The following is a 13790-nucleotide window of genomic DNA, read 5'->3' on the forward strand; positions in this document are numbered from 1 at the left end:
AATATAAATATAAATATATGAATATTTTATCGAGAATCTAGATTTTGTATTTTTCGCGTGACGGGATGACCGGCGGAAGTTCCACAGCCGATTATATATATATATTTTATTTATGAATAAATTCGGGGGGTGGGGGGTGGATGTTTATGAAATTCGGGGGTGAGAAAAGTTAAGGCCGCGGGGTTGCGGTTTTTTTTTATTATTATTATTATTTTAACTTGAATATATATTTAATTATCAGTTGATATAAATAAATATGCATTCGATATAAAAAAAAATATATATATATATATATAAAATTTTTAAGCAATTGCTCCGCGCCGTCTTATTCCTATTATTTAAATTAAAATAATCATATATTATTATAATTTTTAGTTTAATATAACAATATTTTGATACATTTTAATTGAAGTAATTGATATTTTATGATAATATATGATTGATTAATTTGATTATTATTTTTTAAATCGCAAACGTCTTTTGCTTTATTTTCATTTTGAGAGACATTTATATTAAATATTTAACATATTACTATATATGTCCACATATATGTATATGTGTATGTATATGAATATAAAATATTAATAGAGAAGAAACAGAAAGAAAGACTTTACACTCTCTCTTTATTATTCATAAAATAAACAATAAAATTTTAAAAAATAAAAATGAAAATTAAGAGAGACCAAAGCTGATTTCGTGAAAAGAGATAAATTCCCGCAGGTTTTTTATTAACTCAATATTAATTTAACCGGGCTCTTTTTCCGAAATCCGGGGGTTTTAAATAACAATTTACTTTTTATTTTATTTTTAAAAATCATTATTTTCAAATAATTACTAATGAAAAAAAAAAAATAAGAAAAGAAAATGTGAGATACGGATTTAAAATACCCCCACCTGTGATTACCATTTTTCATTACACGTCTTTTTTTTTCTATATTTTATTTAATTTATAATTTTCTATACATTTATATATTTTTTTAAAATCATGTACAGCCAACGTTGTCAGACGTGAGTTATTTGTCATTTAAATTTATAAAATTATTATTATTATTATTACTATTACTATTATTATTATTATTATTATTATTATTATTATTATTATTATTTTCTTGTCAATCGTTGCCATTTGTTAAAATTAAATAATAATGAGAGAGAATTTTTTTTTTTAAATAATAATAATTAGTAAGACGAGATATATAAATATATGTGCTCAAATATCTTTTATCTTGATTATAAAAATAATAATAAATAAAAAAAAAAAGAAAAAAAAATAAGCCAACGTGCTGAGACCCACCGGTGCGAGCGAGTTTAAATAGTAATAATTAATAATTATTTAAAAAGTATAAAGACAGTGTGTTATTTTATAATTATTATTTTTCTGTCATTTTTTTTTATTATTATTATTTTAAATAGTTTATATTTTTTTTTGTCATATTTTATATTGAGTATTTAGATTTAATCCTTAGCGCGAGAGGTCAGAAAATGTCTCACCCGTAAACAAAAAAAACAAAAAAAAAAAAATTAATTAAATAAATAAATGCTTTTTCACATATATATTTTAATATAATATTTATACGTTCGTTAACAAATATTGGTCCGCACTTAAAGTATATTATTAATATATATATAAACAAAAGTAAAAAAAAAATTTAAAAAAAAAAAAAAAACAAAATAACAAAAAAAAAATTAAGAGTTATATTTTAAGTTTGATGGCAAAAATTATATATTTTTTCTACGTTAATGTAAATGTGAAATGAAGAAAAAAAAATTAAAATTACGGTGATGACGATATTTGTAAGTCAATCTCAAGTTCCGATTTAAAAACAATAATTAAAATAAACTAATATTTAAAAATTAAATTTTTTTTACGTCTCTGCACTTCATAAGTCTGATAGAAAAAAAAAATGTTTTTTAAAAATTATCAACGGAATAGAGCGGGCGAAATTATGAATTATTAAAAATAGAGAATGATCTCGAGCGCGATTACATGAGTGATTAGAGGTACGACAGGATTTAAATTCTCAATGGATATTAATATATTAATAGTATGAATGGTGTTTAATAAAAATTATTAATCTATATATATATATTTATATGTATTTAAAAAAAGGCGCGGAATCTCTTTTTTTGAATTATTTTTTTAGAGTAACTTTAAGTTGAGCGAGTCTTTGACTGTCTCAGGTGCGAGCGGTTGCCGTTTATTTTTTATTTTATTTTTTTTTTTTTTTGCTAAAGACTTAAGCATTTAAAATTCAGGGTTCCATTCATTCATATAAATTTATAAAATAATAAAATATATAACTAAATAATAAATAAACTAAGGCGTAGTATTTAAAGGAGCTTTTGATTTAGACTCGATGTCGAGAACCTCCGCTAGACATGGAGGACTCTGATTAATTTTTAACGAGTTTCTTAATCATAAATATTAATTAATAATGATAATAAATTTAATAGTAATAATGAGAGAAAAAAAAAAAAAAGTAAATAAATAGCCTTCACTTTGGCCGAGGTTCTGACAGTCTCCCTTACCATTTATTTAGCTATTAAAATTGATGTTTATTCAAATGCAAATGCAATTCTCACCTTCGAGTCTCGTTAATAAAAATCATAAAAATAATAATTAAATAATAAGCGCAATAATTATGGAGATGAGGGACTAAAAATAATAAACCCGCTGTGACCCTTTGACATACTATTTATTATAGGAAAAAAAAATTTTAAAAAAAAAAAAAAAAAAATTAAAAAAAAAAAAGTTAAAAAAAAAAAATAATTATAAAGTAAATATTATTAAATAAGCTTACGTAAGGCATTAAGCGTAATATTTATAGCCATTGGCTGTGACCGATAACTGCCATTTTTCGTATAAAAAAATAAAAAAAAAAAATGAAAGAAAAAAAGAAAAAAATAATAATAAAAAAATAAAAAACATGACAAATTGAGTAGACGCGCGAGAATTTGACCAGTGATATATATCGGGGATTTAAAGAAAAAACAAGGGATAAGTTTTAGCTCAAGCTTGCGCGTAGATCAGTTTTTTCAGTATAGCAGCAGTAATTGTGGATAAGATTAATTAATTAATAATAATAATAAAATTAAGTAATAAATAAATAATAAAAAGTCTGAGGGATGCAGAGAGTGAGAATAGCAATTGTCAGCCTCCCGATCAAATCCCATTTTTTTCTACCCACTGATTTACTCCCACGTAAAATAAAAAAAAAAATACTGATAAATAATAGTAATAATAATAATGAAATTTAAAAAAAATAATAATAATAATAAAAAGAGTTTAGAACACGAACACGACGATACATATCTCAAAGAATAATAACTAAACGTAAGATTTTTAAAAATAATAATAATAATAAATAAATAAATAGTTTTTACGGTAAATAATTAATTAATTAATAATAAACTTAGGATTAATTAATATTGATGATAATTATAATTATATTTAAAGAGAAAACATATAGCGGAAGAGATAAATTGTTGTTTAATTTAAAGAAACATGTCATATTCTATTTAAATAGTTATGTATTCTTATTATTATTATTATCATTAGTTATTATTATTATTATTAGTTTATTAATGTGACTTTTTTTTTTTTTTTCATAATCAAAATGATATTTTTTAACGAAATGTATCTCGCATTTTCTTAAGCTGAGTCTCTATAACGATCGATCTATTTAATAAATATATGAATATAAATAAATATATATATATATACATAAATATATTACAAATATAAATATTAATATGAGTATATATTATTATTATTATATTATATTATATTATTATTAAAAATAAATAAATATAAAATAATATATTCGCAGTTTTCAAATGTTAAATGTATAAACATTTGTCTTTCCACACAAAAATAATTTAAAAAATATATAGAGTTGCCTATCTAGTGTGTCCGGTATTTTTGATATTCCAGATTATTATTCGCAAGTAGAAAACAAAATGTATGGGAATGATTTTAATTATTAAAAAAAAAAAATATAATAAAAATAACGATCGCTCGTAATGAGACTGAAAATTGCGTTTAATTAAATATAAATATATAAATTCATATTTTTTTCTTTTTTTTTTTTTTTTCTTTTCTTAGACATTATTATAATTTTGTAATTATTAATTGGTACAGTGTTGGTGCGAGTTGCATTGGAAATTTTGTCAAAATGACTAATTTTATTTCAAATCAAAATTTAGCCGCCTTTTGATTCCGCGCGCCGGCTATCATTCTAGTGATTGGTAATAAGTGACAATTGTTGCACTCGACCAAGTACCCATTTTTAATTATATAAATGAAGTATACAATATTATTATTATCATTAATTATGTTTATTATATTAATTACTTATAATTAAAGAAAATAAAAAAAATCATATATTATATTATTATTATTATTATTATTATTATTATAAATAAAAGCGTTTTGAGCATTATAAAGTTGAAAAGTGAGAAAAAAAATAAATAAAATAAAAATTAAGTGAATCGTATTATAATCGTAACCGCTTACTTATTTACCTACTTAATCAATTGTCGAAATCCGTAGGTCTTATTAAATAGGATTATTATTATTAATTGCGGTAATAAATACCTGTGTTATTTATTAGCCTCGATTTAACTCTAATAATAATAATATTAATAATTAATCCCAGTGTGTGTTGGGTTTAATATGCATGTTAGTTTATCATCAATGTAAAGTGTGTATTTATTTTAACCATATATACATATATCTATATTATATATATATGGGTGTTAGTTATTATTTTTATTATTTTAAATTAATTATATTTTGTAATTCGCAAATGTTTAATTGTATCGATAATTACTAACACTGCTACTAATATATGTATATATTTATATATATGTATGTTATGTAGAATAAATTAATACACACGCGCGATAATTATTAACGAATGCGGCTTTAACGCGCAGCTCTCAGCCCACAAACTCGATCTCATTTTTAAAAATATGCCTGACATTTTCTTCATATTAAAAAAATCTTATAATTATTTCAATTACTAACAACTTTCAATTTTCCACTAACTGCTTATTTTATTTTATTTTATTTTTTTTTTTTGTTGTCAATTCAAACTTTAATTTTTTTGCGTGAATTTGTCCACGAGCCCAACGGCAACCGCTCAAAAAAATTAACGAAAATCTAATTAGCGAACAGTATTTAAATCATGATAACAAAAAGAAAAAAATTTGATTACTGATAACACTGATATTAATATAGACGATTCGGGATTTAATTGACGCCGCGTAATAAATAATAAATAAATGATAATTATTTATCCAGGCATTACTTATCTTAGTCGTCATAAATAAAAATAATGATAATATTGGTGGTACCCGAAATCGTCAGTCATTAACATGAGCATTAATATGTAGCCGATATTTTATTACATCACATTTATAAGCGACTAATTGTACTCGCAGATTAGCGATAAATTATAATAATTGCGTTTACATGACAGAGAAACGACGGAATTACTTAATTAATAATATTTAAGAAAAACAAATTAATATATATAAATATATATGTATATATTTATATATATTTTTGTTAATTTTTAAATGGAGACACTAATATTTATAAACAACTGTACGTTTCCGTGTCATGTACTTGTGTTTTTGTTTGTTTGTATATAATTTATCAGGCAGATATATCTAATCGTCATATTTAGTATTCCTCTGACGTATTATTCTCGGTGGTAAGAGATTTATTATTTTATTCGGAGCGAGACATTTTAATTTGTTTATTGTTTTATTTAATTTTCATTTTTTTTTTTTTTTTTTTTCAATTATTCTCTTTGAAATTTTATTAAGCTCATATATTTTATTGGCAAATTTCTTTCATATTTTGTTTATTGATTAATTATTAATATATATTATAACTATATCGAAAATTTGTTATTTTTTTGTCGATCCTTAGACACGACTGAGACAATGCATTTAAAGACTCTTCCATTTAAAATATAAATTTTATTTTTAAAAATAAATAAAACTGATAAATTTATTTTAAAAAATTTTATTTTATCAAACAGAATATTGGCATTGTCAGAAAAATAATTAACAGAACATATTTATTTTGTTCATAAATAAATAAATAAATAAATAAATAAATGTATACGTAAGACTCGTTTCCGTATAAGATTTAATTGAAAAATTATAATAAATATAAATATATATATAATAAAAAAAAAATATGTACGCATAATATAAAACCATAAAAAAAATATATATATAAAAATGAATAGCAAAGAAAATAGAAATAAGTGATAATTATTTTCGAGTGTTGGGAGAGACAAAAAAAGAAAATTAATATGAAGACATATATTATAGCAAGTTTATTATTTTCTATATTTTTTTATGTAATTTTACGAACACGCGATAATATATTATGTCTATTATATTATTATTAATTATTAATTATTATTATTATTAGTATAATTATTATAAATATTTTAATATATAATATGATTCAAAGATGTTTACTTTTGTTTTTTATTTTATTTTTATATTTTACCTTTCCCTTATTTTATTATTTTAAATTTAATTATCTTTATTTTTTTTTTATAAGTAATTATAAGTGTAATTTATTTTGTTTTGCTAAATATAAGTATTTGTTATTAATTTAATGACAATGGCATAAATATTATGTAGATATATAAAATATCGAGCGAACTTTCAGTAGAATAATCCAGAGCAGCTCTAGTCTGAGGTCTTTGCCCCGTGAACTCAACAACCCCATCATTCAAACTCCCCTATCATCCCCTTGGTAACTTTCCTAAAAAAAAAAATCTAATTTATAAATTTCTTCCACTTTTACCTCACAAAAAAAAGCACTTGCCTAAATTCGACAAAAAATCCCTTAAACAAATAAAATAAATAAATGAATCCACGGTCGTCGAACTTTGAACCCGTTCCGGGCGCTCCCACTTACAGACCCGAGCTCTCTGTAAATTAACAAATCGCGTTTATTAAAAAATCTAAACAAATAATTTTCTAATAAAATGTGCAAATAAACCAGTAAAAAATTATAAAAAAGTGTTGAGACAAAAGGAGGGTTAAGGTGGAGGGAAAGGGGGTGAATGCCTGGGGCTGGTGTTGGTGCAAGTAAAAGCAAAGTTTAAGCTGAAGAATTTTCTCGATCGCGAGGGCTGTTGTCCGTTGGGATGGCAACGTCGCATTGCAGCAGCAGAGTTGGGGCTGCGGTCGATGCCGTTCCAGGGCGGCCCTGGGGGGTGACGGGAGTTTGTCGACGTCGGCAGCGAGGCATGTGCTCCCTCGTTGCTTATAGCGGGTAGAGCTCACACACATTCACTCATACACACACACACACACCAAAGTATAGAGAGCAACCAACGGCCGCTACCATTCTTTTGCACCCTCTATCATCCCTCCAGTCTTTCCTGTCCCTCACTCTTCGCTCCCTTTCTCCACTCTCTCTTTCTCTCGTCTACTCTTCTCTTCCTGCAGCGAATCGATACCACCAACAGACTACTCATGCTTTAGTTTCTCTTGTTAGAAAATTTAAGATAAAACTTTACAGCCAGTTCACTCACTAAAGTAGTATAGATGTTAACTATTCCAACTTCGTCTATTACTACTGTTGCTGTACTTTATCCTGATACTCAAATGACAAATCGCCCGCGGTTACAGCCAACACACAAACTTATTTCATTTTTAAATATTTATTGTTACTTTGAATCAATAGCAAAAAAAAAAAAAACCTCCCCTTTTTTAATCTGACAGTCTGTAACTGTCAGCTCTACTCTGACTTCCGGGAGCGAGTAAACTTTTCAATTTTCTGGCATCTCGGCTCACATGGATGACAGTTTAAATAAAACATCTCGTTATTTTAATTGTTATTATTATTATTTTTATTTTATCTGACAGTATATAAATTTACAAAGTCTTTAGCTTCTTGCTCTCTCGTACGTACAAACTCTCGTCGTTCCGGTCGATAACTCGTGGGGGTCGCGGAAGACGAGGCGACGCCCTGCGAACTCACCCCCTAAACTCAGAGGTTCCCAATCTCTTGAGCTTATCTCCGAGTTTATTTTTTATTCAACACAATCTTGCCATTGTCATCTAATTAATACTCATATATTATTTCAAATAAATAATTTAATTTAAATTTACGCGGGAACTATTTGAAATTCAAAAATTCAAAAATAAATAATCGAGTTATTGAATTAAAATGAAGGCTCATCATTTATTAACAAGAATATATAAATAAATGAGACTAAAATAAATATGAATAAAGGGATTACGTGGTATGACGTGTGTCGTATTGATTAAATGACGTCTGTTTCTCTGAGGATTTTAAATTTAAAACCAAAAAAATTGTAACCTTTCTTTTTTTTTTTTTAAATGTTATTTTGCCGCAAAATATATGAAATTGTATACGAAATGAAATTTGAAAATATAAAAAAGTAAATGCGATAGGAGCGCGTGAGGGATGTTTAGAACTCTAGCTTAGTGGCCTCATTTAAATTTAAAAAAACACTAAAAATAAATAATAATAATAATTTATAAAAATATTTAAAAATGAGGATTGGAATTTTTATATTTTACTATCGTCATTTAGGATAATTTAGGATTTAGGGCACAAGATCTGACAGGTTTTAATATATATCTAATTGTAATTGAGTGAGCAATGGGTTTTATGATGAATTATTAATTAATTAATATATTAAATATAAACTTGTATGCGTATGACATATATATATATATATAAATATATTTGTGTTGGTCGGGCATGTGTAAACATATATAAGTATATTTATTTATATATATTAATATTAATTATTAATTACTGACTCTCGCGGGATAAATAATAATAAAGATATAATATTTAGATTTTTCGTAGTTTTCCAATTTTCCATAAAAATATTAATAATAATAAATATGTGGGAGGTATGCAATGTTATTATAGATTTGTAGGTGGAAAAATCTTCGTTAATTCGAGTGAGAATGATTAAAAAAAAAAAATGAATATTCAAAAAATAAAATATTAAGAGTATGTAAAAAAATTAATTTTGTACTTTTTCGTGTACTTTGTGAAATGCTCAACAAAAAAAAAATAAAAGTGTCGTATCTATCGTATTTAAAAATAAAAAATGAAAATATAAAAAAAAAAACTGGAGATATAAAATTTTGTTGGCGGGAAAAGTTTAAATTCGTTTGAGCGGTTGTTTGAATTTTTTTTTTGAGTTGGCGGGAAAAGTTTAAATTGTTGGGTAAAAGTAATTTGTAATTATTTGATACAACGTCTAAGTCTTCCGGTATTGAGGGTATTAAAGGAATGGAATAAAACATATTGAGACGTTTTAGTTTTTAAAATATTTAAAATTATAGATTTAATTGTAATATTTACTGAGGAGATTAATAATAATTATAATTATGGGAAAGAGATAAAAAAATTCAAACAAGCAAAAACGAATTTTGTTATTGAGAAAATAAATTGTGGAAGTAAGATTTAAAAAAAAAAAAGAAATTATTTATGCTGATGATCTGATGAGCAATTAACGGCTTAATGGAATTGTACATGGGAAAATGATTAAAAAAATGTTAACAGTGGGAATAATAAACGGGAGTGGATCAAAGAATTGACTAAAGCTTATAATGAAGAGAAGAGAAAAAAAAATAAATGGATACAAAAAATAAATAAAATAAAAAATATTAATACCTAAATGCCCGGTTTATTTTTATATTTATTTTTCGATCTATGAAACGTTATAAAAGTTTAAAAGTAGTATTAAATTTGAGAAAAAAGTGAATGATTAAAATAATTACAAATACATATATATGACGAATAATTATTATCTTTAACTATATTTATATCTAATCTTAACGAATATATATTTAAAATTCATTAAAATTATATTTCTTCAAGTAACAAAAAAAAGAAAAAAAAAAAAAAGAAAAAAAAATTACTCACTCGTAATTACAGATTGATATTAAAACTTCCATCTACGCGGCGACTTGCCAGTTATTTTTTTCTTTAAATTTTCTCGTCCCTTTCTCTAAAAATGACTTGTAGTGTCTAGTATCTAAGTCAAAAAAAAAAAAAAAAAAATTATTACATTTTTGTCATTTAAATGAATCATTGCGTTGTCTATATCCTTTAGTCTTGTACGAATATTAATAATAATAATAATAATAATAATAATAAAAATGACAAAAATGTAATATATATTTAAATTACTGCCCAATGCTCCTTTAGCTTTTAGTCTGCAAGACAGTAATAATTTTTAAAAATTTAAAATGTCAAATTAAAATTATTGCTGTCATTGTTCGAAGTGATAGGAAATTGTGAAAAAAAAAAAAAAATATAAAAAAACAAAAAAAAAAAAATGTGTACGATCTAGCTGTGTAACCGTGTAGCCTATGTCATTGAGATCGATTAATTATTTGTGTTTGTCGTAATGTATAAGTACAATGAGCGAGTGAAAATTAAAATAATAAAAAAAAAAAAAAAAAAAAAAAAAAAAAAAAAAAACTCACTGTCTCATTGATTAAAATAAATTGTAATGGCTAACGTAATTTGTGATATATAAATATATTAATACACAATATATCTATATATATTTGAAGTTACTTTGTATATATACATAAATATATATATATTTATTTATTTGTGATTTACACAACGAGTTTCACGGTTTATTTATTTTGAATTCCATTTATTCGCGCGTTTTATTGCTAATTACTTTAATTCATTATAATAATAATTATTCTTGTTTTTTTTTTGCGTGGAGGCGATCGTGAAACTTTGTGTGAAAAAATATATACGCATTAGCTTTGGACTGACTATCGTATGGAAAATATAACGCAGCTGCAGTTTAATAAAACGCACATGATAAATTTTCGTGCTTGGCTTTGACCAAAAATTTAAACTTTTTTTTTTTTTAATCGTTGCCAACTAAAAATAAAAAATTGTGAAATTGAAATTTGATAAATGGATTGATTGGTTAAAATAATAATTCAACTAAATAGTAAGTTTGTAATTTTTAATTGACGGTGTCGGGCCCGCAAAAAGTATTTTTGATAAATTGGGAATCAAATTCCATAATTTCCGTTGCAAAAACGGAGTAATTAAAAATTAACAATTAAATTGGAAAAAAAAATAATAGCATTTAATGCTGATTCGTACTTTTATTACATATATATAGGCCTAATATAATTATTTATTTATTTAAAGATGGATAACATGGACACGGATACACTGATAGATTTTATTTCCAAAAAAACTTGAATGATTTTTAAAAAATAAACATGTAAGGTTATAAAAATAATATAAAATTACATTACCAATATATATTATATATTTAAAGTATATTATCTATATTAAATAATATAATATTAATATTAATAATTATAATAATAATGAAAAAAAAAAAAAAAAAAAAAATATTTATATTCAAACAATAGATTCGGCGCAAGTCTGCCATGACGTAATCGATTTTTAATCCTTATGGAAATTTCATTGACGATCGCATTGGAAAATATTTCCTACTTAAAAAAAAAAAAAAAAAAACTAATTAATTCCCTCATTAATCCGACGTTTACTCGGTGTTACGTAAACAACATGTCTTCGATATGGAATTTCAAAGCAATAAGTAATGAAAATATTTAAAAATAGGTATAGGTATGTGAGATGATAATTTAAAAAAAAAAAAAAAAAAAATATGGCGAGAAAAAACAATCTCTTAAAAATGAACAAAATAAATCATATTAATTATATACTTATATGACTTATTTTATTTAATTATTTTTATTGCGATAAAATAATACATATAATAAATATATTTAAAAATATATATATATTAATAAATAAGTTTACTTTTATGTAATAATGAGAGATGCAAAAAAAAAAAAAATTGATAAATTATTAAAAATTGATATATTTTGTATTTTATTATTTTGTACTGACGTCAAACCTTTCAATTATTTTTTTTACCCGATTTTAATGTTCAAGTTCAAACTGCAGACGGTTAAATATTTTTTGTGTTGGCGGTAATAATTTTTTGGAAAAACACTGCAATGATTTTTTTTTAAAATTAAAAAATAAATAATTGGAAAAATAAAATTACGGGGGTGGACACTCAGGTTTGTAATAAATAAATAAATAAATAAATAAATAATAATTAAAATTGCAATTAATAAAATCTCGTTAGAGGCCATATCAAAGCTTTCTGTGATTCACCAAGACTGATGATCCGTTTTAAGAATGAAAATTTAAAAAAAAGTGAATTTGATTGACGAGATATAAATTTTTTAATGACAAAAAAAAAACGTTGCAGTGTAATGTCATGGCAGTAAATATAATTTTTTTGGCAATTTAAGTTGTCTAATTACTCTAATCTATATAATTTCTGTCATTACTTTGAATTATGTTCAAATTTGATTTAATTACCTCAGTATTTAATCACCGAATAAAATTTTCATAAGCATTGACACCATGTAATGTTTTATGAAAAAAAAAAAAAAAAATATAAAATAAAAATAATATATTATGGAGTATATTGACGATAAAGTTATATTATAAGATATTGAAAAAAAAATTAATATTATTACAAATAACAAAAGATGTATTTAATTTTCCTCTGTTTTATATTTAGAATTTATATTTCAATAAAAATATATACATTTAAACATAAAAAATCTATTTATTTTTTTTCACTCAAACTTTTATTTATTTTCAATCAATTAAATATATAAATCATTGCGGAAATTTCGACACGCGAAATAAATGATTTTCATTTCGCTATCGAGCTAAAAAATTTGGACATGTGCGATTACACACGTGCACATGAGAAACGACTTAGATATGCCGGATTGACAAAGTGTTAAAAGTTTTGCTTTAAAAAAAATTTTTCACATTTTAGTATTCAATTAAAAACAAAAGTAATTGATTTTTTTTCGAGAGGAAAAATTCTGAAGTTTTTTGAACCAGTGGAAAAGTAATTTTGTATATATTATATATGATATATAAAGATGGAGGTATTATATAAGCTCTGACTAAAATGTCTGTGTATCGATCGTTATATTTCCGACTACACGTACTCTCTTATACCATTACAACAAAGTACACTAGACTACACAGTGTGTATAGCAAGTAAGGAGAAAAGAAATAAAAATAAAAATAAATAAAAAAAACCGAGGGAAGAAAAAATATTCACCGGCACCCTGTTACGGGGTTGTAATTGCGCAGAGACTCTCATTCTTTATTACTATTTGCCTTTTTCTTATCCTATTTTATTATTTTTATTTAAATTATCGTTAACTTACCCACACTAATAATAATAATAATTACTAAATCTAGTAATTTGAAAGCAATAAATATGAATCATAAATTTCAAGTAAAAAATTTTAAAATTAGTGCCAAAAATATGTAGTCAGCTTGATAAATGTATGCAATTGGTTAATTGGTAATTAATTATAACTAATGATAATTAATGAATAATAAACGAACGCCAATCGAAGACTGAGAGCGAAATAAAATAGCGCGAGTTTTTGAAACTATTTAGCGACAGTATAATTTATAAATTGAGGAGAGAAACAGACAATTTTTTAAATAATTGTTATTTATTTGGTGTATCGGTGTCTGTGGTGTCCAAAATATATATATATATATTTTTTTTTATAATTTGGTAATGGCTAATGATACAAAAAAGATCGGCGAGGCTACAAAACACAGTAATTTAAATAATAAAGTTGTTAAAGATTTAATAAAAAATATTTGAAAATCTCCCGCAAACTCGAGGTCCGTG

The sequence above is a fragment of the Microplitis demolitor genome, chromosome 1 (genome assembly GCF_026212275.2).
Source record: "Microplitis demolitor isolate Queensland-Clemson2020A chromosome 1, iyMicDemo2.1a, whole genome shotgun sequence".
Lineage (NCBI taxonomy): Eukaryota > Metazoa > Arthropoda > Insecta > Hymenoptera > Braconidae > Microplitis > Microplitis demolitor.